The 26,335-nt window shown below is 41.8% G+C and overlaps 1 protein-coding gene across 5 annotated transcripts in view; it reads left to right on the plus strand.

The window, feature by feature from the left end:
• The first annotated feature begins 6,193 nt into the window (after positions 1-6,193).
• Positions 6,194-26,335, plus strand: part of GAPVD1 (GTPase activating protein and VPS9 domains 1) — a 96,750-nt gene continuing 76,608 nt past the window's right edge. For 4 of the 5 annotated variants that reach the window (XM_007539991.3, XM_060200151.1, XM_060200150.1 and 1 more), the window contains exon 1: positions 6,194-6,337. The gene's annotated coding sequence lies outside the window, so the exon portion shown is untranslated. The remainder of the gene's footprint in view (positions 6,338-26,335) is intronic. The other variant, XM_060200149.1, reaches the window with a different exon arrangement.

Raw genomic sequence — 26,335 nt, forward strand, 5'->3', positions numbered from 1 at the left:
GAATATATCACTTCATTTTCCTGTGTGCCAGGAAGGTGTAGAGGGAAGGGATTTGACTTGGGTTTACTATTTATTCATCCTATTTGTTTAAATAAAATATAATAAATATATATCAAGCAAACATGCTGTGGTCAGAGAGGAGATGCAGTGGATGAAGTGTTGGATTCTTAAACATGAAGTCTTGAGTTCGATCCCAGCAACACATATGCTAGAGTGACACTCTGGTTCTACCTCTTGCCTCTCTCTCAAATAAATAAATAAATAAATAAATAAATAGTACAAAAAATATGACAGGAAGCTGAGTGACACAGTGAATGACATGGCATTCTTTTTTCTGAAAAAGTACTGTTTGTTGACTTTGAGTCACATTTCACTTGCTCAGATAACTTTCCCATGTGTAACAGTTGATGAGAACAATACCTATAAGAATCACTGTTGTTGGGGGAGTCAGGCAGTAGCACAGCAGGTTAAGCACATGTGGCGCAAAGCACAAGGACCCGCGTGAGGATCCCGGTTCGAGGTCCTGGCTCCCCACCTGCAAGGGAGTCGCTTCACAGGCAGTGAAGCTAGTCTGCAGGTGTTTTATCTTTCTCTCCCCCTCTCTGTCTTCCCCTCCTCTCTCCGTTTCTCTCTGTCCTATCTAACAATGATGACATCAATAACAACAACAATAATAACTACAACAATAAAAACAACAAGGAAATAAATAAATATTTTAAAAAATCACTGTTGTTATGGTCGACTATTTTAATATGCAGGTGGTATTCCTTGGGCATTCTCTGTGGAAAAATAAGATTAAAGAATTGCTATCTAAACAATACAATTTCAGTCATTTTAATGAAATTCTTTGCCATTTTTACAAGACCTTTATAAGCCAAAGACTTTCTTCTTGTATATTATAGATAGAACTGGATCCTGGAGCTCATCTGACTAATGTCATCAAGCTCTCGATCTCCAGACAGCCACCAGGTTCCAGATGCTATCTGATGCCAACCAGACTTCCTTGGACAGACAACCTCACCATGTATCCTGGAGTTCCATCTCCCCAGATCCCTGCCCCACTATGGAGAGAGAGAGACAGGCTGGGAGTATGAATTGACCTGTCAACCCATGTTCATTGGGGAAGCAATTACAGAAGCCAGACCTTCCACCTTCTGCACCCCGTAATGACCCTGGGTCCATATTCCCAGAGGGATAAAGAATAGGAAAGCTAGAGTCGGGCGGTAGCACAGCGGGTTAAGCGCAGGTGGAGCAAAGCTCATGGACTGGCTCAAGGATCCCAGATCAAGCCCCCGGCTCCCCACCTGCAGGGGAGTAGCTTCACAGGCCGTGAAACAGGTCTGTAGGTGTCTATCTTTCTCTCCCCCTCTCTATCTTCCCCTCATTTCTCTGTCCTATCTAGCAACGGCATAAATAACAACAATAATAACTAAAACAACAAGGGCAACAAAAGGGAAAATAAATAAATATAAAAAATAATAATGAATAAGAAAGCTATCAGGGGAGGGGATGGGATACAGAGTTCTGATGGTGGCAATTGTGTGCAATTGTACCCCTCTTATCCTATGGTCTTGTCAGTGTTTCCATTTTATAAATAAAAACTTTAAAAAAATAAAAAAGAGGAAAAAATTAAAAAGAAAATCCCTGCTGCAAACATGCTGCATGCCCTTAAAAAAAAAAATTGCTTTCGAATTCAGTCTTCATTTGCCATTGACAGAGTGGAACTCAGAGGACAATTCTGTATAATTTTTGCTAGCCACATGCAGTACTGTTTCAACATTTTCATAATTAAAGTTATTATTATTTCTTATTGCTACCAAGGTTATTACTGGAGCTCACTACTGGCACAACAAATCCACTGCTTCTGGTGGTCATTCTTTCCTTTTTTTTTTCTCGACTATTTTTTAAGGGGTTGGGTGCTGGTGCACCAGGTTAAGTGCTCACAGTACAAAGTGCAAGGCCCCGGTTTCCCTCCTGCAGTGGAGGTCCTCTTCACAAGCGGTGAAGTAGGTCTTCAGGTGTCTATCTTTTTCTCTTCTTCTTTGTCTCCCTCTCACCTTTCAATTTCTCTCTGTCTCTATCCAATAATATTTAAAAAGAAAAATTGTCTTAGAGAGGGAGAGAGAGAAAACACTCACTCTTTTTTTCTTTTGTTGCCTCCAGGGTTATTGCTGGGGCTCTGCACCATGAATCCACTGTTCCTGGAGGCTATTTTTTTCTTTTGTTGTTGCCCTTGTTGTTCTATCATTGTTGTGTTCATTATTGTTGTTGTTATTGATGTTGTTGGATAGCACAGAGAGAAATGGAGAGAGGAGGGGAGACAGAGAGAGGGAGAGAAAGACAGACACCTGCAGATCTGCTTCACCACTTGTGAAGCAATTCTCCCCCTTGCGGGTGGGAAGCCAGGGGCTTTAACCGGGATCCTTATGCCGGTCCTTGAGCTGTGCACCATGTGCACTTAACCTAAGGCTGTGCTACTGCCCTACCCCGAGAACACTCTCAGTTCTGGCTTATGTGGTGCTGGGGATTGAACCTAGGACTTCAGAGCCTCAGGCATGAAAGTCTTTTTCATAGCCATTATGCTATCCCCCCAGTCCTTCCCCCCTTTTTCTATGTTATTGGATATGACATAGAGAAATTGAGAGAGGAGAAGACAGAGGGGGAAAGATAGACACCTGCAGACCTGATCACCACCTGTGAAGTATTCCCCCTGCAGGTGGGGAGTTGACGTTCAAACAGGGTCCCCACTCATGGTATTATATGAGCTTAACTGGGTGCACCACCTCCCAGTCCCACTCTTCACCATCTTTTTATTTCAAATACTGGGGTCTTTACCTTTCTCTTCTTCCTCACCTATGAGCTCCAACCCTTGTGGAGTACTTAATGTTCTGGAATAATGTCAAATGAATGAAAACTGTGAAGAATCTTTTTTTTTTTTTGTAATTTTATTTATTTATCTTCCTTTTTGTTGCCCTTGTTGTCTTTTTATTGTTGTTGTAGTTGATGTCGTCGTCGTTGGATAGGACAGAGAGAAATGGAGAGAGGAGGGGAAGACAGAGAGGAGGAGAGAAAGACAGACACCTGCAGATCTGCTTCACCACCTGTGAAGTGACTCCCCGGCAGGTGGGGAGCCGGGGGCTCGAACCGGGATCCTCATGCCGGTCCTTGCGCTTAGCGCCACCTGCGCTTAACCCGCTGCGCTACAGCCCGGCTCCCAAAGAATCTATTTCTATATTCATTTTGCTCAGGACTGGTTCTTCCTGAGAAATCTTGGATATTGCATGTTCTTTCCTTTAAAATTTTTTTTGTATTTATTTATTTATTCCTTCTTGTCCTTGTTTTTTTAATTGTTGTAGTTATTATTGATGTCATTGTTGTTGGATAGGACAGAGAGAAATGGAGAGAGGAGGGGAAGATGGAGAGGGGAAGAGAAAGATAGACACATGCAGATCTCCATTACAGCAACTCCCCTACAGGTGGGGAGCCGGGGGCTCGAACCGTTATCCTTTCACCGGTCCTTGCACTTTGCACCACGTGTGCGTAAACCGCTGTGCTACCGCCAGACACCCTTCTTTCCTTTTTTTAATGTATTTATTTATTCCCTTTTGTTGCGCTTGTTGTTTTATCTTTGTAGTTATTATTGTTGTTATTGATGTTGTTGGATAGGACAGAGAGAAATGGAGAGAGGAGGGAAAGACAGAGAGGGGGAGAGAAAGATAGACACCTGCAGACCTGCTTCACTGCTTGTGAAGCGACTCCCCTGCAGGTGGGGAGCCGGGGGCTGGAACCGGGATCCTTAAGCCAGTCCTTGAGTTTGTGCCACGTGCGCTTAACCCGCTGTGCTACTGCCTGACTCCCTGCTTTCCTATTCTTTTTTTAAAATATTTATTTATTTATTTATTTCCTTTTTGTTTCCATTTTATTTCTTTTTTGTTGCTCTTGTTGTTTCCATTGTTGTAGTTATTGTTGATGTCGTTGTCGTTGTTGGATAGGACAGAGAGAAATGGAGAGAGGAGGGAAAGACAGAGAGGGGGAGGAGAGAAAGATAGACACCTGCAGACCTGCTTCACCGCCTGTGAAGCGACTCCCCTGCAGGTGGGGAGCCGGGGGCTGGAACCCGGGTCCTTATGCAGGTCCTTGAGCTTTGCACCACGTGTGAGTAACCCTCTGTGCTACCGCTTCCTATTCATTGACCCTCTGGGAGTATGGGCTCAGGGTCATTATGTGGTGCAGAAGGTGGAATGTCTGGCTTCTGTAATTGCTTCCCCGCTGAACCCTTACAGTTTTTTTTAAAAAACTTATTTATCTATTTACTTATTTATTCCCTTTTTTTTGCCTTTGTTGTTTTTTTATTGTTGTAGTTATTACTGTTTTTGTTACTGATGTTGTTGGATAGGACAGAGAAATGGAGAGAGAAGGGGAAGACAGAGAGAGGGAGAGAAAGAAACCTGTAGACCTGCTTCCCTGCTTGTGAAGCGACTCCCCTGCAGGTAGGGTGCCAGGGGTTGGAACCGGGATCCTTATGCCGGTTCTTGAGCTTTGAGCCACCTGTAGTTAACCCGCTGCGCTATCGCCAGACTCTTGAACCCTTAGAATTTTTAAAGGAGGATGACTAAATGAAAACTAGTCTGGGAGCTGGTTCACTGTTTGCAATAGCTGGAAAATCAATTATTACTTATTATTATTTTTTTGTATAAAGACTCCCAGTGCTGAAGGATACAATAATTGTTCCCAAGTTTTTGAAAGGTTATCAAATGGAAACATTTTATATTGCTCCAGGTAGTATAACCCTAGCAGCCAGCGATGGACAGAATGCAGAAGGGAATTGGATATTGTTTTAGCAGGAAGCTGTTCTAACATTTAGATCTGTCCAACAATGAAACAAATTTCCTTAAGGTAGTAAGGTCCCTGTTTTCTGAACCATTGAGATTAAAGTTGGATTATTATTTCTGGGTGGAATGCACAAGAGGGAATTTCTTCCTCTGGCACATGTAGAATTTATAATGTTTTATTTTCTTCCTTTCTTTCTTTAATTATTTTTTACTTATTGGCTAGAGTCAGCCAGAAATCGAGAGGGTAAGGTGAGATAGAGAGGGAGAGAGAGACACCTGCAGCCCTGCTTCACTACTCATGAAGCTTTCTGCCTGTAGGTGGAGACACGGGGCTTGAACCTTGGTCCTTGTGCATTGTAATATGTGCGCTTAACCAGGTGCACCACACCTTTATGGTGTTTTCCAATCCTAAGATTTCCATGAAAAGTCAACCATATATTTCATTTATTTATTTTTGATATTTATTTATTTACCAGAGCACTGTTCAGCTCTGGTTTATGGTGGTGTGAGGGATTGAACCTGGGACTTTGGAGTTTCAGGTACCAGAGTCTCTTAGCATAATCATTTTGCTATCTACATTGACCAACCAGATATTTTATTATTATATCAGATTTGCTATTGTGCTAGAGCTTCACTGGAGTTTTATGCATATGTGATTCTTCTGCTCCAGGTGGACACACCTTTTTTTTTTTTTTCCCCTTTTCTTCTCTCTCTCCATATATATATATTTGTGGTGAAAGACAATGAGGTGAGAGTGAGATAGAGACACCAGAGTACCGCTTCACTGCTTGTGGTTCCCCTTTTGCTGTAGTGGTGATGGTGGGGCTCTAAGAAGGTGGTTGTGTTTGGTAAAGTGTGCACTCTGTTGGATGAGCTATTTCTTGGTTCCTTTATCTGACATTTCTTGGTATCTGAATATATGAGATGATTTTGTAAAAGGGGAAAAAAGTGTAAGCAGTCAATTCAATAAAAAAAACTGTGAAATAAACAATAAATAAAATAGGATAGAGTAGGAAATTAGGTCTAAGTTAGAAAATTCAGATGCCACTGAAGGCAATCAGCGACATTTAGTAGAAAGAGGAGGTGTGTGTATGAAATCATATATCGTGGACAACTGACAGTTAAGGAAAACATAAATGCTCTCAATTGTAGCTTACAGGAGGATTTTTTTCCTAAGTAAAAGCACAGTAGGCGGAAGAAAGCTCCAGTCTTTGGGGAAGAAGCTAACCGAATGGCGCTTCACGGTAACCTAGCCGCCCGCTGAGCGGAAGGGGCACAGCCTCACCCGCCGAACTACCATTCCCAGGAGGCATTGCTGTTGGGCGCACGCGCAGTGGCGTGGCGGCAGCGCCTCCGCAGGACGCAGGGGAGCCAACTAGCGAGTGGCGGCGGCGGCGCGGCGGCGGAGGCGGCGGAGCTGGCAGTTCGAGGCGAGGGGCTACGGGTCTGAGGCCGAGTGGCGGTGCGGCGGAAGCCTTGGCGCCCTCTTTCTCAAGATCTTCTCGGTGAGTGCACGTCTCTGACTCAGCCGCTGGCGCGGTGCGCTTCTCTTTGCCTGGCGCTGTGCTGCTCTGGCCTAGGACCGTAGCCTGCGCCTGACGGCCGGGCCGCCGGGTCCTGCTGACCCCTGCGCGGCGCCCTTCCCTTCGGGTGGGAGAAGGCGGGCGAGGCGGGCCCTGCGGAGGCGGCCGAGAGGGGTGCGGGCGCCGCGGAGCCGCGGCCACCGGGGAGGAGGGCGCGGAGGGAGGGGGAGGGGTGGGAGGGGAGGGGAAGGGCTGGAGGACCGCGGGGCTGCTCCAGAGATCCAGGGGCGACCCCCCCACCCCCATGGTGGACCCTGAGCACCGGAGGCCAGGAGGACGAGCCCGGGCCCCTCAGAGACTCTGGCGACCGTGTCCTGCTTCGGGGGCTCTTGACAGGCTGCTTGCTTCCCGGGTCTGGGGCCAACCCACCTACCATAAAGACACACACGGATATACTAGGTTTGGCATCTTCCCATTTGTCTTTGGAGGTCTGGCAGCGAGAGAGCCTGTTGGTTGCTTCCACCTCCTTTTCTTCGACTTGAGTCAGTGTTTCTGGCAGAATCGGAGCGAGTGCTGTAGTTAGGGGAACCCGAGCGGTGAGCTAGGATCGGCGCCTCCATCTGCGTGGAAAATAGGGAGGCACGGTCTTGCTCCCTCTGTTCAGATGGGAGCTAGGATACAGGGTGAGTTGGTTTTTTATTTTAAAATTTGTGACAAATTAAGTTTGAGCAAGGATTTCATCCGGAAAAGGCTTTTAAAAATTTTATTTATTTATTTATTTATTTATTTATTTATTTATTTATTTATAATATTTTAACCTAGGATCTATCAGCGGGCGTGTAGAATTCAGGAAAGGTCCTAAACTCGAACGGGAGAAAAATATGTCTTTATTGTCCGATAACTGTCAGCTATCATTTCCTTTGAAGATGAATGTAGACAGCAAGCCTACATAGAATTAGCAATACCCGTGACTTTGTCACTAACAAAAATTCTGTTTTTTGACTCATGTTTACAGTTGTTGTTATAGGTATCTCAAAATAGGATTTTCTGCTTGTTTGTTTGAGTTTATGGTGTTCTCTAGACCCGCCCTTAGATCCTTTATTTAATGTGATGATAAAGGTGCCTGTAGATTTCCACATCAAGCTTCAAAATGATTTTTTTTTTTTGCTTACAGTTCAGTTTGTTTGCTTTTCTTTGTAATCTCATATATTTGATTCTGATTTTAAAAGCAGTTTAAAAAGGGGCTGTCGATTTCACCAGACTACTAAGAAGGTACCTGGGGGCAGAAAGATCTCCTGAAGCAGAAGCAAGTTTTTGTTTTGGATAAGCCTGCCTCGATTGACATTTGAGTTATTAGATTAAAAAAGGAAAACAAGGCAGACAATGTAGATGAAAGAAGGACTTTTGTAACTGGGGAAACAAACGATTTGACTGGGGTCAGAGAAATAGTTTTCAGAGACAGAATGCACCACAGATATTTCCGTCAGGGTACTGGGGAATCAGCAAAGTAATCTGTGGAAGAAAGGGAAGTACATACTTTAGTCCTAATATTTTTGTATTATGGTTACTCCAACTCTTACCTCGAAAGGGATTGAAGTTGGTTTTGTGTAGTCCTGTGCTGGTCTGCCTGCTTGCCCTCCTCCCTCTCCTTTCCTGCCATGGCCTCATGCATGAACAGCACAGTTGCTTGTCTGTTCTAGCCATGTTGGTGGTATAATGTGAGCATTGAGCTGCCTCTTACCTCTCCTGGGCTGTTTTTTCTTTAATTTTTTTTTTTTTTTTTTGGGTAGAGGGGAGAGGAGAAGTATTGTAATGCTGCTCTTAATATTCATGGAACTGGGAGTCGGGCTGTAGCGCAGCGGGTTAAGCGCAGGTGGCACAAAGCACAAGGACCGGCATAAGGATCCCAGTTCGAACCCCGGCTCCCCACCTGCAGGGGAGTCGCTTCACAGGCGGTGAAGCAGGTCTGCAGGTGTCTCTCTTTCTCTCCTCCTCTCTGTCTTCCCCTCCTCTCTCCATTTCTCTCTGTCCTATCCAACAACGACAACAACAATAATAACTACAACAATAAAACAACAAGGGCAACAAAAGGGAATAAATAAATAAAATAAATATAAAAAAATATTCATGGAACTTTGGTCTCCTGTGTAGTGCTGGAGATTGAATTTGGGGCTTCATGGATAGTAAGGTGCACACCTTGCTGGTTGAGTTATCTCCCAGGCACTTTTTTTTTTTTTAAATTATCTTTATTTATTGGACAGAGACAGCCAGAAATTGAGAGGAAAGGAGACACTTGCAGCCATGCTTCACCACTTGCAAAGCTTTCCCCCTGCAGGTGGGGACTGGGGACTTGAACCCGGGTTCTTATGCACTGTAACATGCACTCAACTAGGTGTACTACCATGCCCCCCCCAAATATACGTTTAATTTAATGAGAGCAAGAGAAGTGTATAGATCTGATCACCACTCTGGGATATACAGTGCCAGATACTGAATTTCAAACCTTAGACAAACAAATTTTGTACTCCACCCTTCTGAGCTACTTCTCTTAGCTGCCTTGCTGGTTTTCTTTCAATCACAGAGTGACTTTTACAGAGAGAGAGAGGAGATGCATTCTGTTTATCTTTAAGTGCCAAATGAGAAACTCTTCAAATATTTTTCCTATTGCTGTATTCTTTGCATATAGGATAGAGAATAAATGTGAAGCTTGAAGAGTTACAATGTTACTTAGTCATGTTATTGAAATTACCTTTTCTTTTAAAAGGTAGTACTAGGAAATGAAGATGGGGCCTCCCATGCTTCTGACGCTAAGACACTCAATTTTATCCTATATATTAGAGAGAGAGAGAGAGAGAAAAAAAAGAAACACCAAAGCGTCACTCCGCAGCCCATGGTATTCCCTTGATGCTGTCCTTTGAACACCTGTGTGGTACCAGGGATTGAACTCAGAGCCTCATGCTTGGTGTAGGCATATATTTTTTTAACCTCCTGAACCATGTCCTGGCTTTGAAATAATATTAGCATCAGACTTCTCACAGACAGTCACTCTTAATGTGTTTTAAAAAATGTGTGATTTGAGATTTGCACCTGTTTGTAAAGCACATGCCTACGTCTGTAAGGGTTCTTCCCCCTCTAAAATGTTAGCAGTGATGGAAAAGCACCGCAGCAAACTTTTTTTCTGGGGAAAAAAAAGGGTCAGTATGAAAAGGTGAAAAGTGTTTTATGAAACATGATTGGTACTGAAGTAGTTTGTATTGAATTGAACACATCATGTTATAAAACATGGTCTCAGCGAGGTTCTTGCCTGTTATTTTCTGCGTCTTCACACAGCACCTTTTGCTGTTCCTTTGTTTTCTGCATAACATTGGTATATATTTAATATTGGGTTGTTGGACTTTTCATGATGTATTTAAAAAATTAAAAGGAAAAAAGGGGTCCGGGGGTAGCACAGCAGGTTAAGTGCACATAGCACCAAGCTCAAGGACCAGTGCAAGTATCCTGGTTCAAGCCCCTTGCTCCAAGTGGTGAAGCAGGTCTGCAGGTGTTTATCTTTCTCTTCCCCTTTCTGTCTTCCCCATCTCTCTCAATTTCTCTTTGTCCTATTCAATAACAACAACAGCAGTAACAACAACAAGGGCAACAAAAATGGGGAAAAAATGGCCACCAGGAGCAGTTGATTCATAGTGCAGGCACTGAGCCCCGGCAATAACCCTGGAGGCAAAATAAATAAATAAATATTTAAAAAATTATTATCTTTATTGGATAGAGACAGCCAGAAATCGAGAGGGTAGGGGCTGATAAAGAGGGAGAGAAAAAGAGAGACACCTGCAACAGTGTTTCACCACTTGTAAAGCAACCCCTGAAGTGGAGTTGGAGGGTGGGCTAAAACTCAGATCCTTGTGCATTATAACATCTGCTCAACCAGGTGCACCACCACCCAGCCTTGTAAAACAATAAAAAACCCCATTTTATTTCTATATATTTTTTTACCAGAGCACTGCTCAGCTCTGGCTGTTGGTGGCATGGAGGATTGAACCTGGGACCTCAGAGCTTTAGGCATGAGAGTCTTTTTGCATATCCATTATGCTGTCTCCCCTGCTCATGTACTTTTTTTGTTCTTCTATGCAAAAATGCATCATGATTTTTCTGACAGCACAGTACATTATTTTCATATTTAATTTTTTGTTCTCCTATTCAAAAATGAGCTCTGTGAGAATGTCACACTGCTGGAATAGTGACTGGTATGCAGTAGATATTCAATAAATATTTGCTGAGTAAATAAGTGAATAATCTATAGTAACTAGGCTTTTTTCTCTTAAATGTTTAGGAATTAAAGCACATCTGTTTTTAAAATCTTGCCTGTGGCGGTATGAATGTTGAGTTAAATTTGAACCATATTATTTAATATTTTTATTTTATTTTCCCTTTTGTTGCCTTTGTTGTTTTTCATTGTTGTTGTAGTTATTAGTAGTTATTGTTGTTATTGATGTCGTCGTTGTTAGGACAGAGAGAAATGGAGAGAGGAGGGGAAGACAGAGGGGGGGAGAGAAAGACACCTGTAGATCTGATTCACCACCTGTGAAGCTATTCCCCTGCAGGTAGGGAACCGGGGGCTCAAACCGGGATCCTTACTCTGGCCCTTGTGCGCTGCACCATGTGCGCTTAACCCACTGCTCTACTGCCTGACTCCCCCATATTATTTAATTAAAAATTTTTTTTTGGTGTAAGAGATTTCAACTTATCCTTCTTCCCTCTCTGGCTGCACTGGATCATCTGACCCTAGGTTCTCTGTGCTTTCTTGGTCACTCTGGAAACATACCACCCCATCATTTTCAACCTTCTGGTGAGCATACAAGGGGAAAGCAAAAAAAAAAATTATTATTCCCTTTTTGTTACCCTTGTTATTTTTATTGTAGTTATTATTGTAGTCTTTGTTAGATAGGACAGAGAGGAGTGGAAAATGGAGAGGGGGAGAGAAAGATAGACACCTGCAGACCTGCTTCACTGCTTGTGTAGTGACTCCCCTAAGGGTGGGGAGCCGGGGGCTTATGTTGGTGCTGGGGATTGAACCTAGGATCTTGTAGCTTCAGGCACGAGTCTTTTTGCATAATCATATTATGCTGTCTGTCTCCCCAGCTCAAAGTTGAACTTTTTATCTTTTTAGAAGCAAGAATTTATTTCCCAAACACAGTCATTATTCTGTTATTTATTTATTTTAAAATATTTATTTATTTCTTTTTGTTGCCCTTGTTGTTTTATTGTTATCGGCGTTGTTCGATAGGACAGAGAGAAATGGAGAGAGGGGGAGAGAAAGACACCTGCAGACCTGCTTCACCGCTTGTGAAGCGACTTCCCTGAGGGTGGGGAGCCGGGGGCTTGAACTGGGATCCTTGTGCTGGTCTTTGCGCTTTGTGCCACCTGTGCTTAACCTGCTGAATTACCACCTGACTCGGCTCCCCTATTATTTTTTTGTACATGCTACCGTCACGTTTTTCTTATTGTATGTGTAATTCCACCATTTAAGGATTACTTTTTTCCTGTTCTTCTCATCTCAGACAGACTTATCAATAGACAGATTGAATGGAGAGGTACCACAGTATTGCTCTGTCATCTATGGAGCTTTCCCTGTCTCCTGGCTTTCCCATGTGGTGCTGGGGCTTGAATTGAGGGACTCCTGCATGGTAAGTTAGGCACTTTACCTGGGGAACTACCTCCTGACTCCAAACTTTTCATAATGCTATCATAGGTGTTTGTGGGTGAAGCTATTTTGCTTAGGCTCTTACTGTGCAATCCTAGATTGATATAAATGATGCTGAAATGTTAGCATCAGATTGATAAAATGTCTTGTGGCCTGGGAGGTTGTACAGTGGTTAGTATGTTAGACTTGCATGCAACAAGTCCTAGGTTTGACCCCAGGGGCTACATCTCTCAGAGTAATGCTCTCCTGTTAATAAATAAACAATTAAAAAATTTTTTTCCTTTAGTTGCCTTTGTTGTTTTTTTTATTGTTGTAGTTAATGTCGTTGTTGGGGGACCAGGCTGTGGCGCATCTGGTTAAGTGCTCACATTCCAGTGCAAAGGACCTGGGTTCAAGCCCCTGGTCTCCACCTGCAGGGGGAAAGCTTCATGAGTGGTGAAGCAGGGATGCAGGTGTCTCTTTGTCTCTCCCTCTCTATCTCCCCTGCCCTTTCAGTTTCTCTCTGTCTCTATCTAATAAATAAATAAATAAATAAATAAATAATTTTGTGGTCTGGGAGGTGGCGCAGTGATAAGGCTTTGGACTCTCAAGCATGAGGTCCTTAGTTCGATTCCCGGCAGCACATGTGCCAGAGTGATGTCTGGTTCTTTCTCTCTCCTTCTATCTTTCTCATTAATAAATAAATAAATAAATAAATAAATAAATAAATAAAAATTTTTAAATTGTCGTCGTTGGATAGGACAGAGAGAAATGGAGAGAGGAGGGGAAGACAGAGAGAGGGAGAGAAAGATAGACACCTGCAGACCTGCTTCACTGCCTGTGAATTGACTCCCCTGCAGGAGGGGAACCGGGGGCTCGAACCAGGATCCTTACTCTGGTCCTTGCGCTTCACACCATGTGTGCTTAATTCACTGTGCTACCGCCCGACTCCCAATAAACAAATCTTTTAAGGATCAGTAAGATATTCACTTAGATAGTGAATAGCTTTGCCATATGCGTGGCCCAGGTTTAAAGTCTGACCCCACCACACTGAAGCATTACTGTGTTGTTTCCTTTGCTGGCCTTCTGCCTGTCTGCCTTCTCTGTCTCTGTTTAAGAAGAAACAAAAAAACTTTATTACATCTTTGGGCTTTGTGGTTGCACACCTGGTTAAGTGCACATGTTACAATGTTCCAGGATCTAGGTTCAGGCCCCTGTTCTCCACCTTCAGGGAGGAAGCTTCACAAGCAGTGAAGCAGTACTGTAGGTATCACCCTTTCTCTCAATTTCTCTCTGTCTCTATCCAATAAATAAATAAAATATTAATTTTTTTTCTGCTGCCAGTACTGTGGTAGGATTGCATGGCTCCATTTCTTCTTTTTCCAGATAGAAAGTGAGAGAGAAGGAGACAGAGAAGGAGAGAGCCTGCAGAACCACTCCAGTGCTTGTGAAGTTTCCCCCTTTGCTTGCTGTTCTCATATGGTGGCCATGGGCTCAAGCCTAGGTCTTCATACATGATAAAACTTGTGCTTTACCTGGTGATCAATCTCCAGGCTCCTGACACAAATGTTTATGCCTAACTCTGTCAAATATTAGTGAAGTTGTACTTGGAAATGGTAATTTTAGAGCCATAGGGAATTACACAGTGGTAGCTCCCAGAATTTGTATGTGAGAGGTCCTGGCTTCAATCCCTGGCTTCTTCAGTACCTGGAGCTGAGTGGTGCTCTGGAGAAAGAAAAAAAAAAAAAAAGGTAGGGGGCTCAGAAATGGCTTAGCTGGTAGAGTGCATGCTTTATCATATATGAGGAGCTGGGGAGATTGAGCCCCCATCCACTACGTGGGAGCATCTGCATGGGTGAGACTTGAGAAGATGACTGGTGTCTTTTCTCACCCTCTGTCTTAAAGAAAAAAAAAAAAAAAGAGTTCTCTGGAAGTGGAGAAACTGAGCCTGCATGGGAACCCTAGCCATCATAACCCTGATGACCAAAAGTAAAGAAGGAAAGAAAATTGTAGCTTTAGAAATTGCTGGTGTTCAAATTGGTATAGCTACCTATAAAGACAGTATTTACAGTACTTTCTAGAGTTGAAAATTGGTGTACTCCATCATAATCTCACAAGTTCTGGGTGGCATTAAGTATGAGAGGTGGGGGTAGTGGAGAAATCATAGTAGTTATGTAAAGACACTTTCATGCCTGAGACTCTAAAGCAACAATCTCACACAACCCCACCTCATTATAAGCCAGAGCTGAGTAGTGGTATGGTAAGAGTAAGCAAGAAAGCAAACAACAACAACAAAAAAAGCAGTGAATAAAATGTTAGACTTTCAAACATGAGTTTGATTCCAGAAGTGCATGCCATTGTAATACTCTGATTCTTACTCTCCTCTCTCTTTAGCATAAATAAGCATTAAAAAGAAAAAGAGGGGAGTCGGGTGGTAGCACAGTGGGTTAAGCGCAGGTGGAGCAAAGTGCAAGGACCAGCATAAGGATCCTGGTTCGAGCTCCTGGCTCCCCACCTGCAGGGGAGTCGCTTCACAAGCGGTGAAGCAGGTCTGCAGGTGTCACACATCTTTCTCTCCCTTTCTCAATCTTCCCTCCTCTCGCAATTTCTATCTGTCCTATCCAACAACAAAACAAGGGCAACAAAAGGGAATAAACACATAAATATTAAAAAAAAAAAAAGAAAAAGAGATGGGATCAGAGAGATTGCTTATCAGGTAGGGTTTGTACCTTACCATGCATACAGTCCAGATTTGAACTCCTGCACCATGTGTCTCCTCTCTCTGCAAAGAGAAAGTGGTCTGGACACATGGAGAAATGCAAATGAAAACTATACTGAGATACCGTCTCACACCTGAGAGAATGGCTCCCATCAATAAATCAGGAAATGACAGGTGTTGGAGAGGTTGTAGAGAACAAGGGACTGTGCTGTAAGGCTGGTGGGAGTGCGAACTGGTGCAGGCCCTTTGGGAGACTATGGATAGTCCTTCAACAAATAAAAATGGACTTAATTATTTGATGACCCAGCAATACCACTCTTAGGCATTTATCCAATGGATACTCAAACACTAATTCGAAGGGATATAGGCATCTCTGTGTTCATAGCTGCATTATTCACAATAGCCAAAGACTGGAAGCAGCCTACATGCTCATCAACAGATGCCTGGCTAAAGAAGTTACGGAATATATATTCCGTAGAATACTGCTCTGCAATAAAAAAAGAGGATATTGTGTCAAAATGGGTAGAACTGGAGGTGATTGTGCCTGGCGAAATAAGTAAAGAGATGAAAGACAACTACCAAGTGGTTTCACTCTTGTGTGGAATCTAGAGACTGGATACACTTGATCCTCGGCATTGCATATGCTGGAGTGATATTCTGGTCATCTCTCCTGTTTCTCCTAAATAGATAAATAAACAAATAAGATATCAGTTTCACTGTTGATATAAATGAACATTTGAATAATGTAATGTCTACTAGATTTCTATTATTAAGTCACCCTTATTCCTTTGTAGTTAATAAGTGATCTGTGGAGAGACATCTCTTTCTTTGTCCCACTCTCTCATTTATGAAGAGCCAGACCACCAGTGAAAAAGAGCACAGGACTGAAGCCTCTTTCAGTGAGGTGGAAGCTAGTCTTGAACCTGGGTCACTCACTTGGCAAAGCAACTATTTCACCAACTTTGAGAAGTGATGACTTTTTTTTTGCCCCCAGGTTTATTGCTGGGGTTCGGTGCCAGCACTATGAATCAATATCTCCTGGTGGCCATTTTTTCCATTTTATTGGCTAGGACAGAGAGAAATTGAGAGAGGAGGGGAAGATAGAGAGGGAGAGAGAAAGATACCTGCAGACCTGCTTCACTGCTTGTGAAGCGACCCCCCCCTGCAGGTGGGGAGCTGGGGGCTGGAACTGGGATCCCTGTGCAGGTCCTTGTGCTTCATACTATGTGCGCTAATCCAGTGTGCCACCACCTGACCACCTCCTGACATTTCTTTCTTTCTCTTTCTTTCTTTCTTTCTTTCTTTCTTTCTTTCTTTCTTTCTTTCTTTCTTTCTTTTTCTTTCTTTCTTTCTTTTTCTTTAAATTTATTTTCCCTTTTGTTGCCCTTGTTGTTTTTCATTGTTGTTGTAGTTATTGTTGTTGTTATTGATGTTGTCGTTGTTAGATAGGACAGAGAGAAATGGAGAGAGGAGGGGAAGACAGAGAGTGGGAAAGACAGACACCTGCAGACCTGCTTCACTGCTTGTGAAGCGACTCCCCTGCAGGTGGAGTCTTTTGCCAGTCCTTGTACTTGGCGCCACGTGTGCTCAACCGCTGCGCTACCACCCGACTCCCATATATATTTTTTTACCAGAGCCCTGCTCAGCTCTGGCTGGTGGTGGTACACAGGGGGTTGAACCTGGGATTTTGGAGCCTCAGGCATGAGAATCTCTTTGCATAACCATTATGCTATCTACCCCTGCCCATAACATATTTTTCTTTTAAAAAAATTTTTTTTAAAGATTTTATTTATTTATTGATGAGAAAGATAAGGAGGAGAAAGAACCAGACATCACTCTGGTACATGTGCTGCCAGGGCTTGAACTCAGGACCTCATGCTTGAGAGTCAAGCACTTTATCCACTGCACCACCTCCCGGACCACATAACTTTATTTTTCTATGCAAAAATGTGTCATGACTCTTCTGACAACCCAATATATCTTTCCACTTTATTGGGGGTCGGGTTGGTTTACAGTACAGTTGTTAACACATAGGCACAGCTTCTCATTGTCCCATAATAGGTGTCTGCAAGACATTCCCTCAGTCTAGGTCCTTTTCTACCATCACACACCAGAACCCCAGAACCCTGCCATCTCATCCCTTTCTTTCCTTCCCCAGAGTCCTTTGCTTTGGCACAGTAGAGTGATATTTTTAAAGGATTTCTTCCTTCCTTCCATTCTCTTTCTTTCTTTCTTTCTTTCTCTCTTTCCTTCTTTCTTTTTAAAAAATATTTATTTTTTCCCTTTTGGTGCTCTTGTTGTAGTTATTGTTGTTATTGATGTCATTGTTGATGGATAGGACAGAGAGAAATGGAGAGAGGAGGGGAAGACATAGAGGGGGAGAGAAAGACAGACACCTGCAGACCTGCTTCACCGCTTGTGAAGCGACTCCCCTGCAGGTGGGGAGCTGGTGGCTAGAACCAGAATCCTTCCACTAGTCCTTGTGCTTTGTGCCACTTGCACTTAAGCCGCTGCACTACTGCCTGACTCCCTCTTTCTTTTTTAACAGAGATCTTTCTAATATGTTTCTTTAAAATTTTTTTTATTATCTTTATTTTATTTACTGGATAGAAACAGCCAGAAATCAAGAGAGAAGGGGCTGCTATAGAGGGAGAGACAGAGAGACACCTGCAACACTGCTCCATCACTTGCAAAGCATTCTCCCTGCAGTTGAGGGCTGGGGGCTCGAACCTGGGTCCTTGTGCATTGTAACATGTGCGCTCAACCAGGTGCGCCACCACTTGGCCCCAAGATTTATTTCTAAAATTTATTTTATATAAGGTAGTGAAGGGAGTTGAAGGAAAGAGAGAGGGAAAGCCAGAGCACTACTCCAGTGTATGCAGTGCAGGGGATCAAATGAACATCTGGCGTGCCAGTCTCACACTTTACTAACTGAACTATTTCCTTCAATCCCCCCCTTTCTGGTTAACGATTTGTTAATGGAAATACCAGTATAAAGCATCAAAAAAACTTAATTAGGAGCAGGGTGGGAGATAGCTCACCTGGTAAAGTTGGAGTCTTACCAAGTATAATGCCCTGGGCTTGAATCTTGCATGGGCACACACCACAGGTAGTGGAGTGGTTCAGTTATCTGTCTTCTCTCTCTGCCTCTCTCCCTTGTCCTTCTCTCTTTTCTCCGCAGCCCTCTTCCCCCGCCAAATGAGCTAGAGATACAGTTTAATGGATAAGGAACACGCCTTGCCATGCACATGATCCAGACTGAGAGCTGACACCACATGGGAATACCATAGCACTGGGGGAAGCTCTGGTGCTATGGTGTCCACCCCTCTCTGTCTTTTTATCCAAATGAAAAAACAGCCTGAAGCAATGAAGCTACATATGTATGAGACCCTGATTCTTTTGAAAAAAATATATGTATATAATTTCTTTATGGAGGATTGATTAAAAAAATATATTTGGGGGCTGGGTGGTAGCACACCTGGGGTGCATTTGTTACAATGCATAAGGACCCAGCTTGCAGCCCCCAGCCCCCATCTGCAGGGGGAAAGCTTTGTAAGTAGTGAAGCAGTGTTGCCGGTGTCTCTCTGTCTCTCCTACACTCTATCTTCCCCCTTCCCTCTCAATTTCTGGCCATCTCTATCCAATAAATAAAACTTATATAAAAAAGATAAAATATATTGGATAGAAACAGAGAGAAATCAATAGGGAATGGGGAGTTAGAAAAGGAGAGTACTGCTTCACTGCTCATAAAACACCCCTCTAACAGGGGAGGTCCAGGGCCTTGAGTCAAGGTCCTTTCACACTGTAACGTGCGCTCAGCCAGGTGTGCCACTGCCTCCCCCTGAAACCCTGACTCCTTAAAAAAAAATAATAGGTGGTCCGGGAGGTGGCGCAGTAGATAAAGCACTGGATTCTCAAGCATGAGGTCCCGAGTTCAATCCCTGGCTGCACATGTACCGGAGTGATATCTGGTTCTTTCTCTCTCTCCTCCTATCTTTCTCATTAATAAATAAATAAAATCTTAAAAAAATAATAGAAGGAATGAAAAAATTGACCCCTAGGAGATCAGTCATCGGCCATCAGTGGTATCACACATTTGTGAAGCCCTGGGTTTGTTCTCCAAGACTGTATTCGGAAAAATTAGATTGGGGATATTATTACTAGATGTGAGAGGAGGCAATCAGGGAATACTGTGTAGAGATGACCCTTGGACTGACCTCAAGCAATAGCTGTAGCTGATGGTGGTGAAGGACTCCAGGTGAGGGAGGAACATGAAGTAAACCATGTCAGACTTCTAAGTCAGCTGAGAGGATAACCATATTCTCCCACCGTTGCTCTCATCCACTTGCCCTTTCTTCTGTCCTTCTTTTTATTGAGTAATGTGTTAAGTCTCTGAAAGGGAAAATGGGCAGAAAGATTAGAAAGGTGCTGGGGATACAGAAAGACTGAAAAATGGAGTCCACTCAGGTGAATAGTATGTGATCAGTTGCCTCCAGGTGAATCACTCCCTGGTGCCCACGATAGTGCACTTGCTCACAGGGAACCTGAAGTCAATATACTGAGGAAGAATTTATTACGCAGGGTTAAGTTATTTAGTTATCTTAATGCTTATTTATTCATGAAAGAGGGAGTTGGGGAGAGAGAGAATCAGAGCATCACTCTGGCACATGTGATGTTGGGGACTGAATTCTGCACCTCATGTTTGAGAGTACATTTCATCCACCATGCCTGTGCCACCTCCTGGGGCTCAGGATTCAATTTAATAATAGTATATGAAGAGCATCAGGAGTATGGCCCTCACTCACCTAAGATAATCTTTGCTCCTGCTTTTTAAATATTTATTTATTTTCCCTCTTGTTGCCTGTGTTGTTTTATTGTTGTAGTTATTATTGATGTCGTCGTTGTTGGATAGGACAGATAGAAATGGAGAGAGGAGGGGAAGACAGAGGGGGAGACAAAGAGAGGTACCTGCAGACCTGCTTCATCGCCTGTGAGATGACTCCCCTGCAGGTGGGGAGCTGGGGGCTTGAACCGGGATCCCTCCGCCGGTCCTTGTGCTCCGTTCCACGTGTGCTTAACCCCGACTCCCTGCTTCTGCTTTTTAATCTTCTGTCACTGTAGGTTCACCTTGGTGTCACATCCCTGACTATTAATTTATTTTATACATATATATATATCTACATATATATATCTTAATTTACTATATATATTTAAATTTGTGTATTTTTATGTTATGCTTGGAAATGAACACAAGGCCTCATGCATGTGTGATACTTCTAAGCTGAATCCTGCTCCCTCCCCCCCCTTTTTTTTTTCCTGAAAATTGAGATGTTTTGTTCTAAGTGATCACTGGAATGACAATTCATAAAGTTCTACAAAGCACACTTTCTTTCAAGTACTGGCCCAATTTTTATTCTATATTTTTGTAAAGGGAGAGAAGGAAAGGCACTAGAGACACCACTCCATCATTTATAAAGTTCTCCCCTGGTGCTGTCCTTTATGTGTCCTTGTGGCATTGAGGATTGAACGCAGGGCTCCCACACCCCTGACTTTGAAACAAGCCCAGTTCTTCTGGTGGTTTCTTGGTCACTGTCATAATGCTGCTGCTTGTCACTTCACAAAGTTGACTTCACTGTAAGCTTGAGCTGCTTTTCAGTGATGGCACACAGCACTTAGCCACCGCCCAAGGTGGCACTTCCTGATAATGACATTTTGGAAACTGCAACAATATATTCTAGTTCTTACATGATGTGCTTCAGATTAAGTTAGTTTCTTGGGAAAAATTGCCCCTAATATTTATGGAAATTTAAAAAATGAATACATACACACACACACACACACACACACACACACATTCCCAGTGGTAAAAATGATAAGATATTTCAGTTTTCTCTCTCTTTTTTAATTTTTAAAAAATATTTATTTATTTCCCTTTTGTTGCTCTTTTTTTATTTTTATTGTTGTTGTAGTTATTATTGTTGATGTCATTGTTGTTGGATAGGACAGAGAGAAATGGAGAGAGGAGGGGAAGACAGAGGGGGAGAGAAAGATAGATACCTGTAGACCTGCTTCACTGCCTGTGAAGTGTCTCCTCTGCAGGTGGGGAGCCGGGGGCTCCTACCAGGATCCTTACGCCAGTCCTTGCGCTTTGCGCCACGTGCGCTTAGCCTGCTGCGCTACCACCCGACTCCCTCTCTTTTTGTTTTTTAAAAGATTGATCATTCAGTTAATTAGTGAGAGAGAGAGAGAGAGAGCGAGTGAGGAACATACTACCGTATCTCTCTGGTGTGTGCAGTGCCAGTGCTTGAACTCAGTACTTCACACTTTCAAGTCCAACACTTTATCTATTGTGTCACCTCCTGGGATGTACTCACTTTCTTTTTAAAATTGAGTGTATTCAGAATAGTTATACACTAGAATTCTCCAAGGTAAACTATGATATATAGTCATACTACACTAACACACATACACACACTTCTTTTTTTTGACTTGATAAAAGTGGGATTCTTCTTACTCAATTTGGAAAGACCAATTCTTCTGATCCATAGTCAGACGCGTTATCCATTGCGCCACTGGCCCTGCACGGAAAGATCAATTCTTGAAACAAGTTTCTCAGATGGTATTTTCTTCTTCAACTTTGTTTTTTCACCATATATATTTTCTGGAGTTGATTTTTTTCTTAGGTAAGAAAAATTTCAGTTCTGTATTTTTTTTTTCCTCTTCACATTTGAGCTACCTAAACTTGGCTTTTGCTTAGAATTTCTTCCAACTATAATTCCTTATGATTCTAATTAAAAAATTTTATTTTTAATTATCATTCAAGGGAATTAGATTTAATTTCTGTATCATGTGCACACTTTAGAATTTCTAGACACTAAGTTATTTGATTTCTGTTTTTCAAAATTATAAGTAATTAAAATTTCCTTTATGTTTACGTGTATTTTCTGATTTTTCTAGATATGCTTCAGTGTGTATTGTGGCTTTGTAGAATAATATTTTTAGGGGATCCAGGTGGTGGTGCATCTGGTTAAGTGCACACCGTCCAGTGTCTTGGTCCCCACTTGCAGGGATAAGCTTCACGGCTGGTGAAGTAGAGTGGCAGGTGTTTCTCTGTCTCTCTCCATACCTTCTCCATCTCTCTCAATTTCTCTTTGTCTCTATTCAATAGTAAATAAAATAAGTACATATTTTTAGATGGGTAATAATTTATTGTTCCCAAGGTGAAATCCTGGTTTGAACTCTGCAATACAGTGATCAGAGGGGGTGACTATCTCAGAATACTTCACATTCTCATATTTACATGTGAATGAATGATTGAACAAATGTTAAAATAAACTCATGACTTCATAGGACTCTCTATGGTGTCTTTCTTTAGAATTGAAGATGAACCAGACACCTCATATAGTAGAATGATCTCAATCCATACCCCTTTTTTTTTTTTTGTAGGCCACTAAACAAATGATTTTGAGCATACTTTTGTAAGTGTAAAAACAGACAAAATGTCTGCTCATTATCTAACATGTCTCTCTGAAAAGTTGCTTGATTGGTCTTGCTTCATGTAATTCCAGGACACCCACGCTAGTGGGTGTAGACTAGTGGGGAACATGTTAAACGTGTTTTTTTTCTTTTTACTAGTTTATGCTTTAATTTCACTTTCTGTGGGATCTTTGAAAGGACTAAACTTTTTATTTTAGAATATTAAAAAAATTTAGTTAAGTGATATTAGCCTTTTTTGCTTTTTTCTTATCTTCAGAAATAATCCTAATCCTACTTTTATCCAAATATACATTTTTGAAATGTTTAGGACCAAGCTAAACTCATCTATTTTCAGCCCTCTCTAACCTGTTTTGTTTCACTTTCTAATGCAGAGCTCTTTAACTTATCTCTTGATTGTACTTCCATTATGTACAAATTCTGACTACTAGACAAGAATATATTAGGTCTAAACATTTTAACATTTAAGGCAAAGATATAAAATGCTTGAAAATATTAATTTCTATGCCAGTAAAACTTAGGTGAATTCTTAAAAAATTTTTTAAATTAAATTAAAAAATTTTTTTTCTGCCTCTAGGGTTATCTCTGGGGCTTGGTGCTGGCAGTACAAATCCACTGCTTGTGAAGGCCATTTTTTCCATTTTATTGGACAGGAAAATTGAGAGGGGAGGAGGAGGAGGTAGAGAGGGGGAGAGAAAGACACCTGCAAACCTGCTTGTAAAGCAACCCCCCTGCATGTGGGGAGTGGGGGCTGAAACCCAGACCTTTATGTGAGTCCCTGAGCTTAGTACTATGTGCACTTAACTGGGTGCACCACCGCCTGATCTCCAAATTATTATTATTACTACTATTTTTACCAGAGTACTGCTCAGCTTTGGCTAGTGGTGTGGGGGGATTCAATCTAGGACTTTTGAGCCTCAGGCTTGAAAATCTCTTTGCATAACCATTATGATAACTGCCACCACCCTCTTTTTAACATTTTTTTGGTGTATTATGAATTTTAAAAAAAAATTTAATTACTATTATTATTTTACCAGAGAAATGCTCAGCTCTGGCTTATGGTGGTGCAGGGAGTTGAATCTGGGACATCAGAGACTCAGGCATGGAAGTCTTTTTCACAACCACTATGCTATCTGCCCCATTCAATTTATTTAGTTTTTACCAACTTGTTTAATCTCAAGTAATCTAACTTTGATTCCATTAAAACCTACCTCTTCAGGGTTGTGATGGTTTAACTTTGGTTCTGATGGAAAATGACTTACTTTTAAAAATTGTTTAAATTATCATCTTTATTCGATAGAGACAGCCAGAAATCGAGATGGGGGAGATAGAAAGGAAGAGAGACAGAGAGACACCAGCAGGCCTGCTTCACCACTCTTGAAGCTTTTCCCCTGCAGGTGGGGTCTGAGGGCTTGAACCTGGTCCTTGTGCACTATAACATGTGCACTCAACCAGGTATGCCACCACCCAGCCTCAAAAATGACTTATTAATTCTATTTATAACTAAGTTTCTGGTCTGTCATTTCAAAACATTTTCATAATAATAGTAATGCTAGTAGTTGCGACCATTTATTGAATTGCTTTTTTCTTAGTTAACATCATGTTAATTATTTAAAGTTATGAATTCCATTATTTTGTGGGTGTGTCTTAATAGTTGACTTCTTTTTGAAAAGCTGTTTACTAATATGTGTGTGTGTGTGTGTGTGTGTGTGCGTGTGTTTCTTCCAGGGTTATCACTGGGGCTTAGTGCCTGCACCATGAATCCACTGCTCCTGGGAGCTGTTTTTTCCCTTTTGTTGCCCTTGTTGTTTTATCATTGTTATTGTTATTATTGTTGTCATTGTTGTTGGATAAGACAGAGAGCGATGGAGAGAGGAGGGGAAGACAGAGAAGGGGAGAGAAAGATAGACACCTGCAGACCTGCTTCACCACTTGTGAAGTGACCTCCCTGCAAGTGGGGAGCCAGGGGCTTGAACTGGGATCCTTACGCTGGTCCTTGCACTTTGTGTCATGTTTGCTTAACCCACTGCGCTACCGTCTGGCTGCTGAGACATATATTTTCTTGTTGTTCAGGAGGGCTTCCTTTGAGATGGGACATAGCCCAGTAATGGTGATGTTGCATGAGGTCTGATAATATTTATAATTTTATTATAAAATACCACTCTGGTAAATGTGATGAAGTGAACATTGCAGCCTGCTACCAGCATATTTTCTTTAATTTTGAGCTTGGACTTCTAGATCTTAAAACAGGCTTTACCAGTATATTTGTGCTCAGCAAAAATGCAGCCTGAGCACAAAGTTCTCTTTCTTGCTCCTCTCTTTGGTTGTTTTGCACACCCACTGTATTTATGGAAGAAGCTTAGTTTATCCAGAGACCAGAGCTTCCTCAAAGTGTGTGGGTGTTGAAATCGTCCTCTTAGAAGCTTACAGAGGGTTCTAAAACTTCTAGACTTCTCTTTAGTAATTTGAATCTATTAAGTCTGGATGTTTATATGTCTTAGTGACCTATGGATAGGGGTTGTCGAATGGAGGAAAAAAGGACTTGACAGCATTTAATTTTAAACTAATAAAGCTATTGTCAATTTATCTAGTTTTGAATATTCTTGACAGCCATTTCTAAGATTGGGTAGACATTTTTGCATCATTTGTTGTCTGTGGGAAATAAAGGATGCAGTTTTTATACCATTGTTGTGCTTTTTGGTGGTTCATCTGTTACTGTTGAACTATGTTTAGGAATTAAGTCCTGTGTCCATTTTGTTCACTTAGAAATTTTCATACTGTTAACATACTATTCACAGAATTTTTCTGGTCCTGAGTATTTAAGTTATTGCACTAACAAAAAATCTGAGACTAATCCACAAGTCACTTTTTTAAAAAAAGATTTTATTTATTAATGAGGAAGATAGGAGGAAAGAGAAAGAACCAGACATCACTCTGGCACATATGCTGCTGGAAATTGAATTCAGGACCTCATACTTGACAGTACAATGCTTTATCCACTGCACCACCTCCTGGACCACCACAAGTCACTTTCTTCTTTTTTTTCTCTACCAGAAAAAAAATTATCTAATTAAGTTATTTATTTAATTACTATTATTATTTTACCAGAGAAATGCTCAGCTCTGGCTTATGGTGGTGCAGAGAATTGTACCTGGGACTTTGGAGACTCAGACATGAAAGTCTCTGCATAACCATTATGCTATCTACCCTGCCCCCACAAGTCACTTTCTATGTGTGGATTTTACAATTTGTGGCTAGTCTTTGCCTCGGGAAAATTAGAAGTATATTGAGGTCATTTTTTTAAAAAAAATGTTTCTTTTTTCTCTTTTTTGAAAATCTTTTTCCTATATTTTATTTATTGGGTTGTTGGAAAAGTCATGACACATTTTTGCGCAGAAAAACAGAAAGATACATTGTGACTTTTCTGACAACCCAATTTATATTTGATAAATGCAGAGAGAACTTGAGAGGGAAGGGGAGATTAAGAGGGTGAGAGGAGAGACACTGGCATCATTGCTTCACTGCTGGGGAAGCCCCCTTACCCCCCACAGGTGGGGAGTAGGGACTGGAAGATAAGGGTAAAAATGCCATGATCGTACTTTATATATTTACTTAATGCTATGGTCTAGAATTCTGGTATCATAACCGTTTTTTGTCTTCTTTTTAAAAAATATTTATTTATTCCCTTTTGTTGTCCTTGTTGTTTTATTGTTGTAGTTATTACCGCCTGCAGGTGGGGAGCTGGGGGCTCAAACTGGGATTCTTACGCTGGTCCTTGCGCTTCACGCCACCTGCACTTAACCCGCTGTGTACCGCCTGACTCCCTCATAACAGTTTCAATTTCTGTTGTAGTGTTGATTCTGAATACTGTCTGACTTTATATTACTTGCTTCTTCAAAGTAGTGTGCCTTTCATTTCCTTTATTTATGCCAAAACAGTTGATACTGAGTCCATTCTTTTTATCTACAACGTTTTATTCTTGTTTCAAATATGAAAACTAAAGATACTAAAAAGCTCAATTGTTTTCATTTTTCTTCATAGATATACAGCTCTTGTTTGTGAGGAAATGATTTATTTTAGAACATTAGTA

This window comes from Erinaceus europaeus, chromosome 10 (assembly GCF_950295315.1).
Source record: "Erinaceus europaeus chromosome 10, mEriEur2.1, whole genome shotgun sequence".
Classification (NCBI taxonomy): Eukaryota; Metazoa; Chordata; class Mammalia; order Eulipotyphla; family Erinaceidae; genus Erinaceus; species Erinaceus europaeus.